Source organism: Pan troglodytes, chromosome 5, assembly GCF_028858775.2.
Source record: "Pan troglodytes isolate AG18354 chromosome 5, NHGRI_mPanTro3-v2.0_pri, whole genome shotgun sequence".
Classification (NCBI taxonomy): domain Eukaryota; kingdom Metazoa; phylum Chordata; class Mammalia; order Primates; family Hominidae; genus Pan; species Pan troglodytes.
The window spans coordinates 1525398-1551047 of record NC_072403.2 but is presented as its reverse complement, the minus strand read 5'-3'; positions in this window follow the sequence as shown (position 1 = coordinate 1551047).

Genomic DNA, 25650 nt, shown 5'->3' with positions numbered 1-25650 from the left:
GTGTAGATATTTCCATCTTTATACAGATCACGGTGTAGATATTTCCTTGTTTATACAAATAGCGGTGTAGTTATTTCCATGTTTATACAGGTAGCGGTGTAGATATTTCCATGTTTATACAGACCACGGTGTAGATATTTCCATGTTTATACAGATAGTGGTGCAGATATTTCCATGTTTGTACAGATGGCGGTGTTGATATTTCCATCTATACACAGATGACCGTGTAGATATTTCCATGTTTGTACAGATGGTGGTGCAGATATTTCTATGAATATGTAGATGGCGGTGTAGATATTTCCATGTATATACAGATAGCGGTGTAGTTATTTCCATGTTTATATAGGGAGCGGTGTAGATATTTGCATGTATGTACACATGGCTGTGTAGGTATTTCCATGTTTATACAGATGGCGGTGTAGATATTTCCATGTTTATACAGATAACTTTGTAAGTATTTCCATGTTTATACAGATGGCGGTGTAGCTATTTCGATGTTTATAGAGATAGTAGTGGAGATAATTCCATGTTTATAGAGATAGCGGTGTAGATATTTCCACGTTTATACTGATCGCGGTGTAGTTATTTCCATGTTTATAGACATAGCGGTGTGGATATTTCCATGATATACAGATAGGGGTGTAGATATTTCCATGTTTATAGAGATGGCGTTATAGATATTTCCATGTTTATACAGATCACGGTGTAGATATTTCCTTGTTTATGCAAATAGCGGTGTAGTTATTTCCATGTTTATACTGATAGCGGTGTAGATATTTCCTTGTTTATACAAATAGCCGTGTAGAGATTTCCGTGTTTATACAGATCACGGTGTATATATTTCCTTGTTTATACAAATAGCGCTGTAGTTATTTCCATGTATATACAGATGGCTGTGAAGATATTTCCATGTTTATACAGATGGCTGTGTAGATGTTTCCATGTTTATACAGATGACTTGTAGGTATTTCCATGTTTATACACATGGCGGTGTAGATATTTCCATGTTTATAGAGATAGCTGTGTAGATATTTCCATGTTTCTATAGATAGCGGTGTAGATATTTCCATGTTTATACAGATCGCGGTGTAGATAGTTCCATGTTTATGCAGATCGCGGTGTAGATATTTCCATGTTTCTACAGATAGCGGTGTAGATATTTCCATGTTAATACAGATCGTGTTTTAGATAATTCCATGTTTATGCAGATCGCGTTTTAGGTATTTCCATGTTTATACTGATAGAGGTGTAGATATTTCCATGTATTTACAGATATTGGTGTAGATATTTCCATGTTTACACAGATTGCGGTGTAGATATTTCCATCTTTCTACAGATGGCATTGTAAATATTTCCATGTTTATACAGATGGCGGTGTAGATATTTCCATGTTTATATATATGGTGGTGTAGATATTACCATGTTTAGACAGAAAGCGGTGTAGATATTTCCAGGTTTATACAGATAGCGGTGTAGATATTTCCATGTTTATGCTGATGGCGGTGTAGATATTTCCATATTTATAGAGATGGCGGTGTAGATATTTCCATGTTTATACAGATATCGGTGTAAATATTTCCATGTTTATACAGATCACGGTGTAGATATTTCCATATTTATAGAGATAGAGGTGTATATATTTCCATGTTTATACAGATAGCGGTGTAGATATTTATATGTTTATACAGAACACGGTGTAGATATTTCCATGTTTATACAGATAGCCATGCAGATATTTCCATGTTTGTACAGATGGCGGTGTTGATATTTCCATCTATACACTGATGACCATGTAGATATTTCCATGTTTATACAGATGGCGGCGCAGATATTTCTATGGATATGTAGATGGCGGTGTAGATATTTCCATGTATATACAGATAGCGGTGTAGTTATTTCCATGTTTATATAGAGAGCTGTGTAGATATTTCCATATATGTACACATGGCTGTGTAGATATTTCCATGTTCATACAGACGGCGGTGTAGATGTTTCCATGTTTATACAGATAACTTTGTGAGTATTTCCATGTTTATACAGATGGCGGTGTAGATATTTCGATGTTTATAGAGATAGTAGTGGAGATATTTCCATGTTTATAGAGATAGCGGTGTAGATATTTCCACGTTTATACTGATCGCGGTGTAGATATTTCCATATTTATAGAGATAGTGGTGTATATATGTACATGTTTATACAGATAGCGGTGTAGATATTTCCATGTTCATACAGACCACGGTGTAGGTATTTCCATGTTTATACAGATAGCGGTGCAGATATTTCCATGTTTGTACAGATGGCGGTGTTGATATATCCATCTATACAGAGATGACCGTTTAGATATTTCCATGTTTATACAGATGGCGGCGCAGATATTTCCATGGATATGTAGATGGCGGTGTAGATATTTCCATTTATATACAGATAGCGGTGTAGTTATTTCCATGTTTATATAGAGAGCGGTGTAGATATTTCCATATATGTACACATGGCTGTGTAGATATTTCCATGTTTATACAGATGGCGGTGTAGATATTTCCATGTTTATACGGATATCTTTGTAAGTATTTCCATGTTTATACACATGGCGGTGTAGATATTTCGATGTTTATAGAGATAGCAGTGGAGATATTTCCATGTTTATAGAGATAGCGGTGTAGATATTTCCACGTTTATACTGATCGCGGTGTAGTTATTTCCATGTTTATAGAGATAGCGGTGTGGATATTTCCATGTTTATACAGATAGGTGTGTAGATATTTCCATGTTTATAGAGATCACGGTGTAGATATTTCCTTGTTTCTACACATAGCGGTGTAGTTATTTCCATGTTTATACAGATAGCGGTGTAGATATTTCCATGTATATACAGATGGCTGTGTAGATATTTCCATGTTTATACAGATGGCTGTGTAGATATTTCCATGTTTATACAGATGACTTGTAGGTATTTCCATGTTTTTACAGATGGCGGTGTAGATATTTCCATGTTTATACAGATAGCTGTGTAGATATTTCCATGTTTCTACAGATAGCGGTGTAGGTATTTTCATGTTTATACAGATCGCGGTGTAGATATTTCCTTGTTTATGCAGATAGCGGTGTAGACATTTCCATGTTTCTACAGATAGCGGTGTAGATATTTACATGTTTATACAGATCGCGGTGTAGATATTTCCATGTTTATGCAGATCGCGATGTGGATATTTCCATGTTTATACAGATAGCGGTGTAGATATTTCCATGTTTTTACAGATATTGGTGTAGATATTTCCACGTTTACACAGATTGCGGTGTAGATATTTCCATCTTTCTACAGATGGCATTGTAGATATTTCCGTGTTTATACAGATGGCGGTGTAGATATTTCCATGTTTATTTAGATGGTGGTGTAGATATTACCATGTTTATACAGATAGCGGTGTAGATATTTACAGGTTTATACAGATAGCGGTGTAGATATTTCCATGTTTATACAGATGGCGGTGTAGATATTTCCATGTTTATAGAGATGGCGGTGTAGATATTTCCATGTTTATACAGATATCGGTGTAAATATTTCCATGTTTATACAGATCACGGTGTAGATATTTCCATGTTTATAGAGATAGCGGTGTTGATTTTTCCATGTTTATACAGATAGCGGTGTAGATATTTCCATGTTTATACAGACCACGGTGTAGATATTTCAATGTTTATACAGATAGCGGTCCAGATATTTCCATGTTTGTACAGATGGCGGTGTTGATATTTCCATCTATACACAGATGACCATGTAGATATTTCCATGTTTATACAGATGGCGGCACAGATATTTCTATGGATATGTAGATGGCGATGTAGATATTTCCATGTATATACAGATAGCGGTGTAGTTATTTCCATGTTTATATAGAGATCGGTGTAGATATTTCCATGTATGTACACATGACTGTGTAGATATTTCCATGTTTATACAGATGGCGGTGTAGATATTTCCATGTTTATACAGATAGCTGTGTAGATATTTCCATGTTTCTACAGATAGCGGTTTAGATATTTACATGTTTATACAGATCGCGGTGTAGATATTTAAATGTTTATACAGATCGCGGTGTAGATATTTCCATGTTTATGCAGATCGCGGTGCAGATATTTCCATGTTTCTACAGATAGCAGTGTAGATATTTCCATGTTTATACAGATCGCGGTGTAGATATTTCCATGTTTATAGAGATAGCGGTGTATATATTTCCGTCTTTATACAGATAGCGGTGTACATATTTCCATGTTTATAAAGACCACGGTGTAGATATTTCCATGTTTATACAGATGGCGGCACAGATATTTCTATGGATATGTAGATGGCGGTGTAGATTTTTCCATGTATATACAGATAGCGGTGTAGTTATTTCCCTGTTTATATAGAGAGCGGTGTAGATATTTCCATGTATGTACACATGGCTGTGTAGATATTTCCATGTTTATACAGATGGCGGTGTAGATATTTCCATGTTTATACAGATAACTTTGTAAGTATTTCCATGTTTATACAGATGGCGGTGTAGATATTTCGATGTTTATAGAGATAGCAGTGGAGGTATTTCCATGTTTATAGAGATAGCGGTGTAGATATTTCCACGTTTATACTGATCGCGGTGTAGTTATTTCCATGTTAATAGAGATAGCCGTGTGGATATTTCCATGTTTATACAGATAGGGTTGTAGATATTTCCATGTTTATAGAGATGGCGTTGTAGATATTTCCATGTTTATACAGATCACGGTGTAGATATTTCCTTGTTTATGCAAATAGCGATGTAGTTATTTCCATGTGTATACAGATAGCCATATAGATATTTCCTTGTTTATAGAAATAGCAGTGTAGATATTTCCGTGTTTATACAGATCACGGTGTAGATATTTCCTTGTTTATACAAATAGCGGTGTAGTTATTTCCATGTTTATACAGGTAGCAGTGTAGATATTTCCATCTATATACAGATGGCTGTGTCGATATTTCCATGTTTATACAGATGGCTGTGTAGATATTTCCATGTTTATACAGACGACTTGTAGGTATTTCCATGTTTATACAGATGGCGGTGTAGATATTTCCATGTTTATAGAGATAGCTGTGTAGATATTTCCATGTTTCTACCGATAGCGGTTTAGATATTTATATGTTTATACAGATCGCGGTGTAGATATTTAAATGTTTATACAGATCGCGGTGTAGATATTTCCATGTTTATGCAGATCGCAGTGCAGATATTTCCATGTTTCTACAGATAGCAGTGTATATATTTCCATGTTTATACAGATCGTGGTGTAGATATTTCCATGTTTATGCAGATCGCGCTGTAGATATTTCCATGTTTATACAGATAGCGGTGTAGATATTTCCATGTTTTTACAGACATTGGTGTAGATATTTCCATGTTTACACAGATTGCGGTGCAGATATTTCCATCTTTCTACAGATGGCATTGTAGATATTTCCATGTTTATACAGATCACGGTGTAGATATTTCCTTGTTTATGCAAATAGCGGTGTAGTTATTTCCATGTTCATACTGATAGAGGTGTAGATATTTCCTTGTTTATACAAATAGCCGTGTAGATATTTCCATGTTTATACAGATCACGGTGTAGATATTTCCTTGTTTATACAAATAGCGGTGTAGTTATTTCCATGTATATACAGATGGCTGTGTAGATATTTCCATGTTTATACAGATGGCTGTGTAGATGTTTCCATGTTTATACAGATGACTTGTAGGTATTTCCATGTTTATACAGATGGCGGTGTAGGTATTTCCATGTTTATAGAGATAGCTGTGTAGATATTTCCATTTTTCTACAGATAGCTGTGTAGATATTTCCATGTTTGTACAGATGGCGGTGTTGATATTTCCATCTATACACAGATGACCGTGTAGATATTTCCATGTTTATACAGATGGTGGCGCAGATATTTCTATGGATATGTAGATGGCGGTGTAGATATTTCCATGTATATACAGATAGCGGTGTAGTTATTTCCATGTTTATATGGAGAGCGGTGTAGATATTTCCGTGTATGAACACATGGCTGTGTAGATATTTCCACGTTTATACAGATGACGGTGTAGATATTTCCATGATTATACTGATAACTTTGTAAGTATTTCCATGTTTATACAGATGGCGGTGTAGATATTTCGATGTTTATAGAGATAGCAGTGGAGATATTTCCATGTTTATAGAGATAGCAGTGTAGATATTTCCACGTTTATACTGATCTCGGTGTAGATATTTCCATGTTTATAGAGATAGCGGTGTGGATATTTCCATGTTTATACAGATAGGGTTGTAGATATTTCCATGTTTATAGAGATGGCGTTGTAGATATTTCCATGTTTATACAGATCGCGGTGTAGATATTTCCTTGTTTATGCAAATAGCGGTGTAGTTATTTCCATGTTTATACAGATAGCGGTGTAGATATTTCCTTGTTTATACAAATAGCTGTGTAGATATTTCCATGTTTATACAGATCACGGTGTAGATATTTCCGTGGTTATACAAATAGCGGTGTAGTTATTTCCATGTTTATACAGGTAGCGGTGTAGATATTTCCATGTTTATACAGACCACGGTGTAGATATTTCCATGTTTATACAGATAGCGGTGCAGATATTTCCATGTTTGTACAGATGGCGGTGTTGATATTTCCATCTATACACAGATGACCGTGTAGATATTTCCATGTTTGTACAGATGGCGGTGCAGATATTTCTATGAATATGTAGATGGCGGAGTAGATATTTCCACGTATATACAGATAGCGGTGTAGTTATTTCCATGTTTATATAGGGAGCGGTGTAGATATTTGCATGTATGTACACATGGCTGTGTAGGTATTTCCATGTTTATACGGATGGCGGTGTAGATATTTCCATGTTTATACTGATAGCGGTGTAGATATTTCCTTGTTTATACAAATAGCCGTGTAGATATTTCCATGTTTATACAGATCACGGTGTAGATATTTCCTTGTTTATACAAATAGCGGTGTAGTTATTTCCATGTATATACAGATGGCTCTGTAGATATTTCCATGTTTATACAGATGGCTGTGTAGATGTTTCCATGTTTATACAGATGACTTGCAGGTATTTCCATGTTTATACAGATGGCGGTGTAGGTATTTCCATGTTTATAGAGATAGCTGTGTAGATATTTCCATTTTTCTACAGATAGCTGTGTAGATATTTCCATGCTTATGCAGGTCGCGGTGTAGAAATTTCCATCTTTATACAGATAGCGGTGTAGATATTTCCAAGTTTTTACAGATATTGGTGTAGGTATTTCCACGTTTACACAGATTGCAGTGTAGATATTTCCAGCTTTCTACAGATAGCATTGTAGATATTTCCATGTTTATACAGATGGCGGTGTAGATATTTCCATGTTCATATAGATGGCGGTGTAGATATTACCATGTTTATAGAGATGGCGGTGTAGATATTTCCATGTTTATATAGATATCGGTGTAAATATTTCCATGTTTATACAGATCACGGTGTAGATATTTCCATGTTTATAGAGATATCGGTGTAAATATTTCCATGTTTATACAGGTCACGGTGTAGATATTTCCATGTTTATAGAGATAGCGGTGTATAAATTTCCATGTTTATACAGATAGCGGTGTAGATATTTCCATGTTTATACAGATCGCGGTGTAGATATTTACATGTTTATAGAGATCGCGGTGTAGATATTTCCATGTTTATGCAGATCGCGGTGTAGATACTTCCATGTTTCTACAGATAGCGGTGTAGATATTTCCATGTTTATACAGATCACGGAGTAGATATTTCCATGTTTATGCAGATTGCGGTGTAGATATTTCCATGTTTATAGAGATAGCGGTGTAGATATTTCCATGTTTTTACAGACATTGGTGTAGATATTTCCATGTTTACACAGATTGCGGTGTAGATATTTCCATCTTTCTACAGATGGCATTGTAGATATTTCCATGTTTATACAGATGGCGGTGTAGATATTTCCATGTTTATGCAGATCGCGGTGTAGATATTTCCATGTTTATGCAGATCGCGGTGTAGATATTTCCATGCTTATGCAGATCACGGTGTAGATATTTCCATCTTTATACAGATAGCGGTGTAGATATTTCCATGTTTTTACAGATATTGGTGTAGATATTTCCATGTTTATATAGATGGTGGTGTAGATATTACCATGTTTATACAGATAACGGTGTGGATATTTCCAGGTTTATACAGATAGCGGTGTAGATATTTCCATGTTAATACAGATGGCTGTGTAGATATTTCCATGTTTATAGAGATGGCGGTGTAGATATTTCCATGTTTATACAGATATCGGTGTAAATATTTCCATGTTTATACAGATCACGGTGTAGATATTTCCATGTTTATAGAGATAGCGGTGTATATATTTCCATGTTTATACAGATAGCGGTGTAGATATTTCCATGTTTATACAGACCACGGTGTAGATATTTCCATGTTTATACAGATAGCGGTGCAGATATTTCCATGTTTGTACAGATGGCGGTGTTGATATTTCCATTTATACACAGATGACCGTGTAGATATTTCCATGTTTATACAGATGGCGGCACAGATATTTCTATGGATATGTAGATGGCGGTATAGATATTTCCATGTATATACAGATAGCGGTGTAGTTATTTCCATGTTTATTTAGAGAGCGGTGTAGATATTTCCATGTATGTACACATGGCTGTCTAGATATTTCCATGTTTATACAGATGGCAATGTAGATATTTCCATGTTTATACCGATAACTTTGTAAGTATTTCCATGTTTATACAGATGGCGGTGTAGATATTTCGATGTTTATAGAGATAGCAGTGGAGATATTTCCATGTTTATAGAGATAGCGGTGTAGATATTTCCACGTTTATACTGATAGCGGTGTAGTTATTTCCATGTTTATAGAGATAGCGGTGTGGATATTTCCATGTTTATACAGATAAGGGTGTAGATATTTCCATGTTTATAGAGATGCCGTTGTAGATATTTCCATGTTTATACAGATCACGGTGTAGATATTTCCTTGTTTATGCAAATAGTGGTGTAGTTATTTCCATGTTTATACAGATAGCGGTGTAGATATTTCCTTGTTTATAGAAATAGCAGTGTAGATATTTCCATGTTTATACAGATCACGGTGTAGATATTTCCTTGGTTATACAAATAGCGGTGTAGTTATTTCCATGTTCATACAGGTAGCGGTGTAGATATTTCCATGTATATACAGATGGCTGTGTAGATATTTCAATGTTTATACAGATGGTTGTGTAGATATTTACATGTTTATACAGACGACTTGTAGGTATTTCCATGTTTATAGAGATGGCGGTGTAGATATTTCCATCTTTATAGAGATAGCTGTGTAGATAGTTCCATGTTTCTACAGATAGCGGTGTAGATATTTACATGTATATACAGATTGTGGTGTAGATATTTAATGTTTATAGAGATCGCGGTGTAGATATTTCCATATTTATGCAGATCGCGGTGTAGATATTTCCATGTATCTACAGATAGCGGTGTAGATATTTCCATGTTTATACAGATCGCGGAGTAGATATTTCCATGTTTATTCAGATTGCGGTGTAGATATTTCCATGTTTATACAGATAGCGGTGTAGATATTTCCATGTTTTTGCAGACATTGGTGTAGATATTTCCATGTTTACACAGATTGCGGTGTAGATATTTCCATCTTTCTACAGATGGCATTGTAGATATTTCGATGTTTATACAGATGGTGGTGTAGATATTTCCATGTTTATTTAGATGGTGGTGTAGATATTACCATGTTTATACAGATAGCGGTGTAGATATTTCCAGGTTTATACAGATAGCGGTGTAGATATTTCCATGTTTATACAGATAACTTTGTAAGTATTTCCATGTTTATACAGATGGTGGTGTAGATATTTTGATGTTTTTATAGATAGCAGTGTAGATATTTCCATGTTTACAGAGATAGCGGTGTAGATATTTCCATGTTTATACAGATCGCGGTGTAGATATTTCCATGTTTATGCAGATCGCGGTATGGATATTTCCATGTTTATACAGATAGCGGTGTAGGTATTTCCATGTTTTTACAGATATTGGTGTAGATATTTCCGCGTTTACACAGATTGCGGTGTAGATATTTCCATCTTTCTACAGATGGCATTGTAGATATTTCCATGTTTACACAGATGGCGGTGTAGATATTTCCATGTTTATATAGATGGTGGTGTAGATATTACCATGTTTATACAGATAACGGTGTAGATATTTCCAGGTTTATACAGATAGCGGTGTAGATATTTCCATGTTAATACAGATGGCTGTGTAGATATTTCCAAGTTTATACAGATCACGGTGTAGATATTTCCTTGGTTATACAAATAGCGGTGTAGTTATTTCCATGTTTATACAGGTAGCGGTGTAGATATTTCCATGTATATACAGATGGCTGTGTAGATATTTCCATGTTTATACAGATGGTTGTGTAGATATTTACATGTTTATACAGATGACTTGTAGGTATTTCCATGTTTATAGAGATGGCGGTGTAGATATTTCCATGTTTATAGAGATAGCTGTGTAGATATTTCCATGTTTCTACAGATAGCGGTGTAGATATTTACATGTTTATAAAGATCGCGGTGTAGATATTTACATGTTAATACAGATCGCGGTGTAGATATTTCCAGGTTTATACAGATCGCGGTGTAGATATTTCCATGTTTATACAGATCGCGGAGTAGATATTTCCATGTTTATTCAGATTGCGGTGTAGATATTTCCATGTTTATATAGATAGCGGTGTAGATATTTCCATGTTTTTACAGACATTGGTGTAGATATTTCCATGTTTACAAAGATTGCGGTGTAGATATTTCCATCTTTCTACAGATGGCATTGTAGATATTTCCATGTTTATACAGATGGCGGTGTAGATATTTCCATGTTTGTACAGATGGCGGTGTTGATATTTCCATCTATACACAGATGACCATGTAGATATTTCCATGTTTATACAGATGGCGGCACAGATATTTCTATGGATATGTAGATGGCGATGTAGATATTTCCATGTATATACAGATAGCGGTGTAGTTATTTCCATGTTTATACAGGTAGCGGTGTAGATATTTCCATGTATATACAGATGGCTGTGTAGATATTTCCATGTTCATACAGATGGCTGTGTAGATATTTCCATGTTTATACAGACGACTTGTAGGCATTTCCATGTTTATACAAATGGCGGTGTAGATATTTCCATGTTTATAGAGATAGCTGTGTAGATATTTCCATGTTTCTACAGATAGCAGTGTAGATATTTCCATGTTTATACAGATCGTGGTGTAGATATTTCCATGTTTATGCAGATCGCGGTGTAGATATTTCCATGTTTATACAGATAGCGGTGTAGATATTTACATGTTTTTACAGATATTGGTGTAGATATTTCCATGTTTACACAGATTGCGGTGCAGATATTTCCATCTTTCTACAGATGGCATTGTAGATATTTCCATGTTTATACAGATCACGGTGTAGATATTTCCTTGTTTATGCAAATAGCGGTGTAGTTATTTCCATGTTTATACTGATAGCGGTGTAGATATTTCCTTGTTTATACAAATAGCCGTGTAGATATTTCCATGTTTATACAGATCACGGTGTAGATATTTCCTTGTTTATACAAATAGCGGTGTAGTTATTTCCATGTATATACAGATGGCTGTGTAGATATTTCCATGTTTATACAGATGGCTGTGTAGATGTTTCCATGTTTATACAGATGACTTATAGGTATTTCCATGTTTATACAGATGGCGGTGTAGGTATTTCCATGTTTATAGAGATAGCTGTGTAGATATTTCCATTTTTCTACAGATAGCTGTGTAGATATTTCCATGTTTATACAGATCGCGGTGTAGATATTTAAATGTTTATACAGATCGCGGTGTAGATATTTCCATGTTTATGCAGATCGCAGTGCAGATATTTCCATGTTTCTACAGATAGCAGTGTAGATATTTCCATGTTTATACAGATCGTGGTGTAGATATTTCCATGTTTATGCAGATCGCGGTGTAGATATTTCCATGTTTATACAGATAGCGGTGTAGATATTTCCATGTTTTTACAGACATTGGTGTAGATATTTCCATGTTTACACAGATTGCGGTGCAGATATTTCCATCTTTCTACAGATGGCATTGTAGATATTTCCATGTTTATACAGATCATGGTGTAGATATTTCCTTGTTTATGCAAATAGCGGTGTAGTTATTTCCATGTTTATACTGATAGCGATGTAGATATTTCCTTGTTTATACAAATACCCGTGTAGATATTTCCATGTTTATACAGATCACGGTGTAGATATTTCCTTGTTTATACAAATAGCGGTGTAGTTATTTCCATGTATATACAGATGGCTGTGTAGATATTTCCATGTTTATACAGATGGCTGTGTAGATATTTCCATGTTTATACAGATGACTTGTAGGTATTTCCATGTTTATACAGATGGCGGTGTAGGTATTTCCATGTTTATAGAGATAGCTGTGTAGATATTTCCATTTTTCTACAGATAGCTGTGTAGATATTTCCATGCTTATGCAGGTCGCGGTGTAGAAATTTCCATCTTTATACAGATAGCGGTGTAGATATTTCCAAGTTTTTACAGATATTGGTGTAGGTATTTCCATGTTTACACAGATTGCAGTGTAGGTATTTCCATCTTTCTACATATAGCATTGTAGATATTTCCATGTTTATACAGATGGCGGTGCAGATATTTCCATGTTCATATAGATGGCGGTGTAGATATTACCATGTTTATAGAGATGGCGGTGTAGATATTACCATGTTTATAGAGATGGCGGTGTAGATATTTCCATGTTTATACAGATATAGGTGTAAATATTTCCACGTTTATACAGATCACGGTGTAGATATTTCCATGTTTATAGAGATATCGGTGTAAATATTTCCATGTTTATACAGGTCACGGTGTAGATATTTCCATGTTTATAGAGATAGCGGTGTATATATTTCCATGTTTATACAGATAGCGGTGTAGATATTTCCATGTTTATACAGACCACGGTGAAGATATTTCCATGTTTATACAGATAGCGGTGCAGATATTTCCATGTTTGTACAGATGGCGGTGTTGATATTTCCATCTATACACAGATGACCGTGTAGATATTTCCATGTTCATACAGATGGCGGCGCAGATATTTCTATGGATATGTAGATGGCGGTGTAGATATTTCCATGTATATACAGATAGCGGTGTAGTTATTTCCATGTTTATATGGAGAGCGGTGTAGATATTTCCATGTATGAACACATGGCTGTGTAGATATTTCCATGTTTATACAGATGACGGTGTAGATATTTCCATGATTATACTGATAACTTTGTAAGTATTTCCATGTTTATACAGATGGCGGTGTAGATATTTCGATGTTTATAGAGATAGCAGTGGAGATATTTCCATGTTTATAGAGATAGCAGTGTAGATATTTCCACGTTTATACTGATCTCGGTGTAGATATTTCCATGTTTATAGAGATAGCGGTGTGGATATTTCCATGTTTATACAGATAGGGTTGTAGATATTTCCATGTTTATAGAGATGGCGTTGTAGATATTTCCATGTTTATACAGATCGCGGTGTAGATATTTCCTTGTTTATGCAAATAGCGGTGTAGTTATTTCCATGTTTATACAGATAGCGGTGTAGATATTTCCTTGTTTATAGAAATAGCTGTGTGGATATTTCCATGTTTATACAGATCACGGTGTAGGTATTTCCTTGGTTATACAAATAGCGGTGTAGTTATTTCCATGTTTATACAGGTAGCGGTGTAGATATTTCCATGTTTATACAGACCACGGTGTAGATATTTCCATGTTTATACAGATAGCGGTGCAGATATTTCCATGTTTGTACAGATGGCGGTGTTGATATTTCCATCTATACACAGATGACCGTGTAGATATTTCCATGTTTGTACAGATGGCGGTGCAGATATTTCTATGAATATGTAGATGGCGGTGTAGATATTTCCACGTATATACAGATAGCGGTGTAGTTATTTCCATGTTTATATAGGGAGCGGTGTAGATATTTGCATGTATGTACACATGGCTGTGTAGGTATTTCCATGTTTATACGGATGGCGGTGTAGATATTTCCATGTTTATACAGATAACTTTGTAAGTATTTCCATGTTTATACAGATGGCGGTGTAGATATTTCGATGTTTATAGAGATAGTAGTGGAGATATTTCCATGTTTATAGAGATAGCGGTGTAGATATTTCCACGTTTATACTGATCGCGGTGTATTTATTTCCATGTTTATAGACATAGCGGTGTGGATATTTCCATGTTTATACAGATAGGGGTGTAGATATTTCCATGTTTATAGAGATGGCGTTATAGATATTTCCATGTTTATACAGATCACGGTGTAGATATTTCCTTGTTTATGCAAATAGCGGTGTAGTTATTTCCATGTTTATACTGATAGCGGTGTAGATATTTCCTTGTTTATACAAATAGCCGTGTAGATATTTCCATGTTTATACAGATCACGGTGTAGATATTTCCTTGTTTATACAAATAGCGGTGTAGTTATTTCCATGTATATACAGATGGCTGTGTAGATATTTCCATGTTTATACAGATGGCTGTGTAGATGTTTCCATGTTTATACAGATGACTTGTAGGTATTTCCATGTTTATACAGATGGCGGTGTAGGTATTTCCATGTTTATAGAGATAGCTGTGTAGATATTTCCATTTTTCTACACATAGCTGTGTAGATATTTCCATGCTTATGCAGGTCGCAGTGTAGAAATTTCCATCTTTATACAGATAGCGGTGTAGATATTTCCATGTTTATGCAGATGGCGGTGTAGATATTTCCATGTTTATAGAGATGGCGGTGTAGATATTTCCATGTTTATACAGATATCGGTGTAAATATTTCCATGTTTATACAGATCACGGTGTAGATATTTCCATGTTTATAGAGATAGCGGTGTTGATTTTTCCATGTTTATACAGACCTCGGTGTAGATATTCCCATCTTTATACAGATAGCGGAGCAGATATTTCCATGTTTGTACAGATGGCGGTGTTGATATTTCCAGGTATACACAGATGACCGTGTAGTTATTTCCATGTTTATACAGATGGCGGCGCAGATATTTCTATGGATATGTAGATGGCGGTGTAGATATTTCCATGTATATACAGATAGCGGTGTAGTTATTTCCATGTTTATATAGAGAGCGGTGTAGATATTTCCATGTATGTACACATGGCTGTCTAGATATTTCCATGTTTATACAGATGACGGTGTAGATATTTCCATGATTATACTGATAAGTGTGTAAGTATTTCCATGTTTATACAGATGGCGGTGTAGATATTTCGATGTTTATAGAGATACCAGTGGAGATATTTCCATGTTTATAGAGATAGCGGTGTAGATATTTCCACGTTTATACTGATCTCGGTGTAGTTATTTCCATGTTTATAGAGATAGCGGTGTGGATATTTCCATGTTTATACAGATAGGGGTGTAGATATTTCCATGTTTATAGAGATGGCGTTGTAGATATTTCCATGAGTATACAGATCGCTGTGTAGATATTTCCGTGTTTATGCAAATAGCGGTGTAGTTATTTCCATGTTTATACAGATAGCGGTGTAGATATTTCCTTGTTTATACAAATAGCTGTGTAGGTATTTCCATGTTCATACAGATCACGGTGTAGATATTTCCTTGGTTATACAAATAGCGGTGTAGTTATTTCCATGTTTATACAGGTAGCGGTGTAGATATTTCCATGTATATACAGATGGCTGTGTAGATATTTCCATGTTTATACAGATGGCTGTGTAGATATTTCCATGTTTATACAGATGACTTGTAGGTATTTCCATGTTTATAGAGATGGCGGTGTAGATATATCCATGTTTATAGAGATAGCTGTGTAGATATTTCCATGTTTCTACAGATAGCGGTGTAGATATTTACATGTTTATAAAGATCGCGGTGTAGATATTTACATGTTAATACAGATCGCGGTGTAGATATTTCCATGTTTATGCAGATCGCGGTGTAGATATTTCCATGTTTCTACAGATAGCGGTGTAGATATTTCCATGTTTATACAGATCGCGGAGTAGATATTTCCATGTTTATGCAGATTGCGGTGTAGATATTTCCATGTTTATAGAAATAGCGGTGTAGATATTTCCATGTTTTTACAGACATTGGTGTAGATATTTCCATGTTTACACAGATTGCGGTGTAGATATTTCCATCTTTCTACAGATGGCATTGTAGATATTTCCATGTTTATACAGATGGCGGTGTAGATATTTCCATGTTTATTTAGATGGTGGTGTAGATATTACCATGTTTATACAGATAGCGGTGTAGATATTTCCAGGTTTATACAGATAGCGGTGTCGATATTTCCAGGTTTATACAGATGGCGGTGTAGATATTTCCATGTTTATATAGATGGTGGAGTAGATATTACCATGTTTATACAGATAGCGGTGTAGATATTTCCAGGTTTATACAGATAGCGGTGTCGATATTTCCAGGTTTATACAGATGGCGGTGTAGATATTTCCATGTTTATGGAGATGGCGTTGTAGATATTTCCATGTTTATACAGATATCGGTGTAAGTATTTCCATGTTTATACAGATCACGGTGTAGATATTTGCATGTTTATAGAGATAGCGGTGTAGATATTTCCATGTTTTTACAGATAGTGGTGTAGATATTTCCATGTTTATACAGACCACGGTGTAGATATTTCCATGTTTATACAGATAGCGGTGCAGATATTTCCATGTTTGTACAGATGGCGGTGTTGATATTTCCATCTATAAACAGATGACCGTGTAGATATTTCCATGTTTATACAGATGGCGGCGCAGATATTTCTATGGATATGTAGATGGCGGTGTAGATATTTCGATGTATATACAGATAGCGGTGTAGTTATTTCAATGTTTATATAGAGAGCGGTGTAGATATTTCCATGTATGTACACATGGCTGTATAGATATTTCCATGTTTATACAGATGGCGGTGTAGATATTTCCATGTTTATACAGATAACTTTGTAAGTATTTCCATGTTTATACAGATGGCGGTGTAGATATTTCGATGTTTATAGAGATAGCAGTGGAGATATTTCCATGTTTATAGAGATAGCGGTGTAGATATTTCCACGTTTATACTGATCGCGGTGTAGTTATTTCCATGTTTATAGAGATAGCGGTGTGGATATTTCCATATTTAAACAGATAGTGGTGTAGATATTTCCATGTTTATAGAGAAGGCGTTGTAGATATTTCCATGTTTATACAGATCACGGTGTAGATATTTCCTTGTTTATGCAAATAGAGGTGTAGTTATTTTCATGTTTATACAGATAGCGGTGTAGATATTTCCTTGTTTATGCAAATAGCAATGTAGATATTTCCATGTTTATACAGATCACGGTGTAGATATTTCCTTGTTTATACAAACAGCGGTGTAGTTATTTCCATGTTTATACAGATAGCGGTGTAGATATTTCCATGTATATACAGATGGCTGTTTAGATATTTCCATGTTTATACAGATGGCTGTGTAGATATTTCCATGTTTATACAGATGACTTGTAGGTATTTCCATGTTTATACAGATGGCGGTGTAGATATTTCCATGTTTATAGAGATAGCTGTGTAGATATTTCCATGTTTCTACAGATAGCGGTGTAGTTATTTCCATGTTTATACAGATCGCGGTGTAGACATTTCCATGTTTATGCAGATCGCGGTGTAGATATTTCCATGTTTCTATAGATAGTGCTGTAGATATTTCCATGTTTATGCAGATCGCGGTGTAGATATTTCCATGCTTATGCAGATCGCGGTGTAGATATTTCCATGTTTATACAGATAGCGGTGTAGATATTTCCATGTTTTTACAGATATTGGTGTAGGTATTTCTATGTTTACACAGATTGCAGTGTACATATTTCCATCTTTCTACACATGTCATTGTAGATATTTCCATGTTTATACAGATGGCGGTGTAGATATTTCCATGTTTATATAGATGGTGGTGTAGATATTACCGTGTTTATACAGATAGCGGTGCAGATATTTCCAGGTTTATACAGATAGCAGTGTAGATATTTCCATGTTTATACAGATGGCGGTGTAGGTATCTCCATGTTTATAGAGATGGCGGTGTAGATATTTCCATGTTTATACACATATCGGTGTAAATATTTCCATGTTTATACAGATCGCGTTGTAGATATTTCCATGTTTATAGACATAGCGGTGTATATATTTCCATGTTTACACAGATAGCGGTGTAGATATTTCCATGTTTATACAGCCCACGGTGTAGATATTTCCATGTTTATACAGATAGCGGTGCGGATATTTCCATGTTTGTACAGATGGCGGTGTTGATACTTCCATCTATACACAGATGACCGTGTAGATATTTCCATGTTTATACAGATGGCGGCACAGATATTTCTATGGATATGTAGTTGGCGGTGTAGATATTTCCATGTATATACAGATAGCGGTGTAGTTATTTCCATGTTTATATAGAGAGCAGTGTAGATATTTCCATGTATGTACACATGGCTGTGTAGATATTTCCATGTTTATACAGATGGCGGTGTATATATTTCCTTGTTTATACAGATAACTTTGTAAGTATTTCCATGTTTATACAGATGGCGGTGTAGATATTTCGATGTTTATAGAGATAGCATTGGAGATATTTCCATGTTTATAGAGATAGCGGTGTGGATATTTCCACGTTTATACTGATCGCGGTGTAGTTATTTCCATGTTTATAGAGATAGCGGTTTGTATATTTCCATGTTTGCACAGATAGGGTTGTAGATATTTCCATGTTTATAGAGATGGCGTTGTAGATATTTCCATGTTTATGCAGATCACGGTGTAGATATTTCCTTGTTTATGCAAATAGCGGTGTAGTTATTTCCATGTTTATACTGATAGCGGTGTAGATATTTCCTTGTTTATACAAATAGCAGTGTAGATATTTCCATGTTTATACAGATCACGGTGTAGATATTTCCTTGTTTATACAAATAGCGGTGTAGTTATTTCCATGTTTATACAGATAGCGGTGTAGATATTTCCATGTATATACAGATGGCTGTGTAGATATTTCCATGTTTATACAGATGGCTGTGTAGATATTTCCATGTTTATACAGATGACTTGTAGGAATTTCCATGTTTATACAGATGGTGGTGTAGATATTTCCATGTTTACAGAGATAGCTGTGTAGATATTTCCATGTTTCTACAGATAGCTGTGTAGATATTTCCAAGTTTATGCAGATCGCGGTGTAGATATTTCCATGCTTATGCAGATCGCGGTGTAGATATTTCCATCTTTATAAAGATAGCGTTGTAGATATTTCCATGTTTTTACAGATATTGGTGTAGGTATTTCCATGTTTACACAGATTGCAGTGTAGATATTTCCATCTTTCTACAGATGGCATTATAGATATTTCCATGTTTATACAGATGGCGGTGTAGATATTTCCATATTTATATAGATGGTGGAGTAGATATTACCATGTTTATACAGATAGCGGTGTAGATATTTCCAGGTTTATACAGATAGCGGTGTCGATATTTCCAGGTTTATACAGATGGCGGTGTAGATAATTCCATGTTTATAGAGATGGCGTTGTAGATATTTCCATGTTTATACAGATATCGGTGTAAGTATTTCCATGTTTATACAGATCACGGTGTAGATATTTCCATGTTTATAGAGATAGCGGTGTATATATTTCCATGTTTATACAGATAGTGGTGTAGATATTTCCATGTTTATACAGACCACGGTGTAGATATTTCCATGTTTATACAGATAGCGGTTCAGATATTTCCATGTTTGTACAGATGGCGGTGTTGATATTTCCATCTATACACAGATGACCGTGTAGATATTTCCATGTTTATACAGATCTCGGTGCAGATATTTCTATGGATATGTAGATGGCGGTGTAGATATTTCCATGTATATACAGATAGCGGTGTAGTTATTTCTATGTTTATATAGAGAGCGGTGTAGATATTTCCATGTATGTACACATGGCTGTATATATATTTCCATGTTTATACAGATGGCGGTGTAGATATTTCCATGTTTATACAGATAACTTTGTAAGTATTTCCATGTTTATACAGATGGCGGTGTAGATATTTCGATGTTTATAGAGATAGCGGTGGAGATATTTCCATGTTTATAGAGATAGCGGTGTAGATATTTCCACGTTTATACTGATCGCGGTGTAGTTATTTCCATGTTTGTAGAGATAGCGGTGTGGATATTTCCATGTTTATACAGATAGTGGTGTAGATATTTCCATGTTTATAGAGATGGCGTTGTAGATATTTCCATGTTTATACAGATCACGGTGTAGATATTACCTTGTTTATGCAAATAGAGGTGTAGTTATTTCCATGTTTATACAGATAGCGGTGTAGATATTTCCTTGTTTATACAAATAGCTGTGTAGATATTTCCATGTTTATACAGATCACGGTGTAGATATTTCCTTGTTTATACAAACAGTGGTGTAGTTATTTCCATGTTTATACAGATAGCGGTGTAGATATTTCCATGTATATACAGATGGCTGTGTAGATATTTCCATGTTTATACAGATGGCTGTGTAGATATTTCCATGTTTATACAGATGTCTTGTAGGTATTTCCATGTTTATACAGATGGCGGTGTAGATATTTCCATGTTTATAGAGATAGCTGTGTAGATATTTCCATGTTTCCACAGATAGCGGTGTAGTTATTTCCATGTTTATACAGACCGCGGTGTAGATATTTCCATGTTTATGCAGACCGCGGTGTAGATATTTCCATGTTTGTATAGATAGCGGTGTAGATATTTCCATGTTTATGCAGATCGTGGTGAAGATATTTCCATGCTTATGCAGATCGCAGTGTAGATATTTCCATGTTTATACAGATAGCGGTGTAGATATTTCCATGTTTTTACAGATATTGGTGTAGGTATTTCCATGTTTACACAGATTGCAGTGTACATATTTCCATCTTTCTACAGATGGCATTGTAGATATTTCCATGTTTATACAGATGGCGGTGTAGATATTTCCATGTTTATATAGATGGTGGTGTAGATATTACCGTGTTTATACAGATAGCGGTGCAGATATTTCCAGGTTTATACAGATAGCAGTGTAGATATTTCCATGTTTATACAGATGGCGGTGTAGGTATCTCCATGTTTATAGAGATGGCGGTGTAGATATTTCCATGTTTATACACATATCGGTGTAAATATTTCCATATTTATACAGATCGCGGTGTAGGTATTTCCATGTTTATAGAGATAGCGGTGTATATATTTCCATGTTTATACAGATAGCGGTGTAGATATTTCCATGTTTATACAGCCCACGGTGTAGATATTTCCATGTTTATACAGATAGCGGGGCGGATATTTCCATGTTTGTACAGATGGCGGTGTTGATACTTCCATCTATACACAGATGACCGTGTAGATATTTCCATGTTTATACAGATGGCGGCGCAGATATTTCTATGGATATGTAGTTGGCGGTGTAGATATTTCCATGTATATACAGATAGCGGTGTAGTTATTTCCATGTTTATATAGAGAGCAGTGTAGATGTTTCCATGTATGTACACATGGCTGTGTAGATATTTCCATGTTTATACAGATGGCGGTGTATATATTTCCGTGTTTATACAGATAACTTTGTAAGTATTTCCATGTTTATACAGATGGCGGTGTAGATATTTCGATGTATATAGAGATAGCATTGGAGATATTTCCATATTTATAGAGATAGCGGTGTAGATATTTCCACGTTTATACTGATCGCGGTGTAGTTATTTCCATGTTTATAGAGATAGCGGTGTGTATATTTCCATGTTTATACAGATAAGGGTGTAGATATTTCCATGTTTATAGAGATGGCGTTGTAGATATTTCCATGTTTATGCAGATCACGGTGTAGATATTTCCTTGTTTATGCAAATAGCGGTGTAGTTATTTCCATGTTTAAACAGATAGCGGTGTAGATATTTCCTTGTTTATACAAATAACAGTGTAGATATTTCCATGTTTAAACAGATAGCGGTGTAGATATTTCCTTGTTTATACAAATAGCAGTGTAGATATTTCCATGTTTATACAGATCACGGTGTAGATATTTCCTTGTTTATACAAATAGCGGTGTAGTTATTTCCATGTTTATACAGATAGCGGTGAAGATATTTCCATGTATATACGGATGGCTGTGTAGATATTTCCATGTTTATACAGATGGCTGTGTAGATATTTCCATGTTTATACAGATGACTTGTAGTTATTTCCATGTTTATACAGATGGCGGTGTAGATATTTCCATGTTTATAGAGATAGCTGTGTAGATATTTCCATGTTTCTACAGATAGCGGTGTAGTTATTTCCATGTTTATACAGATCGCGGTGTAGATATTTCCATGTTTATGCAGATCGCGGTGTAGATATTTCCATCTTTATACAGATAGCGGTGTAGATATTTCCATGTTTTTACAGAGATTGGTGTAGGTATTTCCATGTTTACACAGATTGCAGTGTAGATATTTCCATCTTTCTACAGATGGCATTGTAGATATTTCCGTGTTTATACAGATGGCGGTGTAGATATTTCCAGGTTTATACAGATAGCGGTGTAGATATTTCCAGGTTTATACAGATGGCGGTGTAGATATTTCCATGTTTATAGAGATGGCGGTGTAGATATTTCCATGTTTATACAGATATCGGTGTAAGTATTTCCATGTTTATACAGATCACGGTGTAGATATTTCCATGTTTATAGAGATAGCGGTGTATATATTTCCATGTTTATACAGATAGTGGTGTAGATATTTCCATGTTTATACAGTCCACGGTGTAGATATTTCCATGTTTATACAGATAGCGGTTCAGATATTTCCATGTTTGTACAGATGGCGGTGTTGATATTTCCATCTATACACAGATGACCGTGTAGATATTTCCATGTTTATACAGATCTCGGCACAGATATTTCTATGGATATGTAGATGGCGGTGTAGATATTTCCATGTATATACAGATAGCGGTGTAGTTATTTCTATGTTTATATAGAGAGCGGTGTAGATATTTCCATGTATGTACACATGGCTGTATAGATATTTCCATGTTTATACAGATGGCGGTGTAGATATTACCATGTTTATACAGATAACTTTGTAAGTATTTCCATGTTTATACAGATGGCGGTGTAGATATTTCGATGTTTATAGAGATAGCAGTGGAGATATTTCCATGTTTATAGAGATAGCGGTGTAGATATTTCCACGTTTATACTGATCGCGGTGTAGATATTTCCATGTTCATAGAGATAGCGGTGTTGATTTTTCCATATTTATAGAGATAGCGGTGTGGATATTTCCATGTTTATACAGATAGGGGTGTAGATATTTCCATGTTTATAGAGATGGCGGTGAAGATATTTCCATGTTTATACAGATCACGATGTAGATATTTCCTTGTTTATACAAATAGCCGTGGAGTTATTTCCATGTTTATACAGATAGCGGTGTAGACATTTCCATGTATATACAGATGGCTGTGTAGATATTTCCATGTTTATACAGATGGCTTTGTAGATATTTCTATGTTTATACAGATGACTTTGTATGTATTTCCATGTTTATACAGATTGCTTTGTAGATATTTCCAAGTTTATACAGATGATTTTGTAGGTATTTCCATGTTTATACAGATGGCTTTGTACGTATTACCATGTTTATACAGATGACTTTGTATCTATTTCCATGCTTATACAGATTGCTTTGTAGATATTTCCAAGTTTATACAGATGACTTTGTAGGTATTTCCATGTTTATACAGATGGCGGTGTAGATATTTCTATGTTTATAGAGATAGCTGTGTAGATATTTCCATGTTTATACAGATAGCAGTGTAGATATTTCCATGTTTATACAGATCGCGGTGTAGATATTTCCATGTTTATACAGATCGCGGTGAAGATATTTCCATGTTTATACAGATAGCAGTGTAGGTATTTCCATGTTTTTACAGATATCGGTGTAGATATTTCCATGTTTACACAGATTGCGGTGTAGAAATTTCCGTCTTTCTACAGATGGCATTGTAGATATTTCCATGTTTATACAGATGGCGGTGTAGATATTTACATGTTTATATAGATGGTGGTGTAGATATTACCATGTTTATACAGATAGCGGTGTAGATATTTCCATGTTTAAACAGATCGTTGTGAAGTTATTTCCATTTTTATGCAGATCGTGGTGTAGATATTTCCATGTTTTTACAGATCGCGGTGTAGATATTTCCATGTTTATAGAGATAACGGTGTATGTATTTCCATGTTTATACAGATATCGGTGTAGATATTTCCATGTTTATAGAGATAGCGGTGTAGGTATTTCCATGTTTATAGACATAGCGGTGTAGATATTTCCATGTTTATATAGATGGCGTTGTAGATATTTCCATGTTTATACCGATAGCGGTGTTGGTTTTTCCACGTTTATGCAGATAGCGATGTAGATATTTCCATGTTTATACAGCTCGCGGTGCAGATATTTATATCTTTATACAGATGGCATTGTAGATATTTCCTTTTTCACACAGATGGCGGTGTAGATGTTTCCATGTTTATACAGATGGCGGAGTTGTTAGTTCCATGTTTATGGAGATGGGCGTGTAGATATTTTCATGTTTATAGAGATGGCGGTGTAGATATTTCCATGTTTATAGAGATAGCAGTGTAGATATTTACATGTTAATACAGATGGCTGTGTAGATATTTCCATGTATATACAGATGGCATTGTACATATTTCCATGTTTATACAGATGACTGTATAGTTATTTTCATGTTTTTACAGATGGCAGTGTAGATATTTCCATGTTTATAGAGGTAGCGCTGTAGATATTTCCATGTTTGTACAGATGGCGGTGTTGATATTTCCATCTATACACAGATGGCCGTGTAGATATTTCCATGTTTATACAGATGGCGGCGTAGATATTTCCAAGGTAATGCAGATGGCGGTGTAGATATTTCCATCTTTATAGAGACAGCGGTGTAGATATTTCCATGTTTACACAGATGGTGGTGTAGATATATCCGTGTTTATACACATGGCGGAGTAGATACTTCCATCTTTATGGAGATGACAGTGTAGATATTTTCATGTTTATAGAGATGGCGGTGTAGATATTTCCATATTTATAGAGATAGCGGTGTGGATATTTCCATCTTTCTACAGATGGCAGTGTAGATAGTTCCATGTTTATACAGATGGCGGTGTAGATATTTCCATATTTATACAGATTTCTTTGTAGATATTTCCATGTGTATACAGATGATATTGTAGGTATTTCCATGTTTATACTGATGGTGGTGT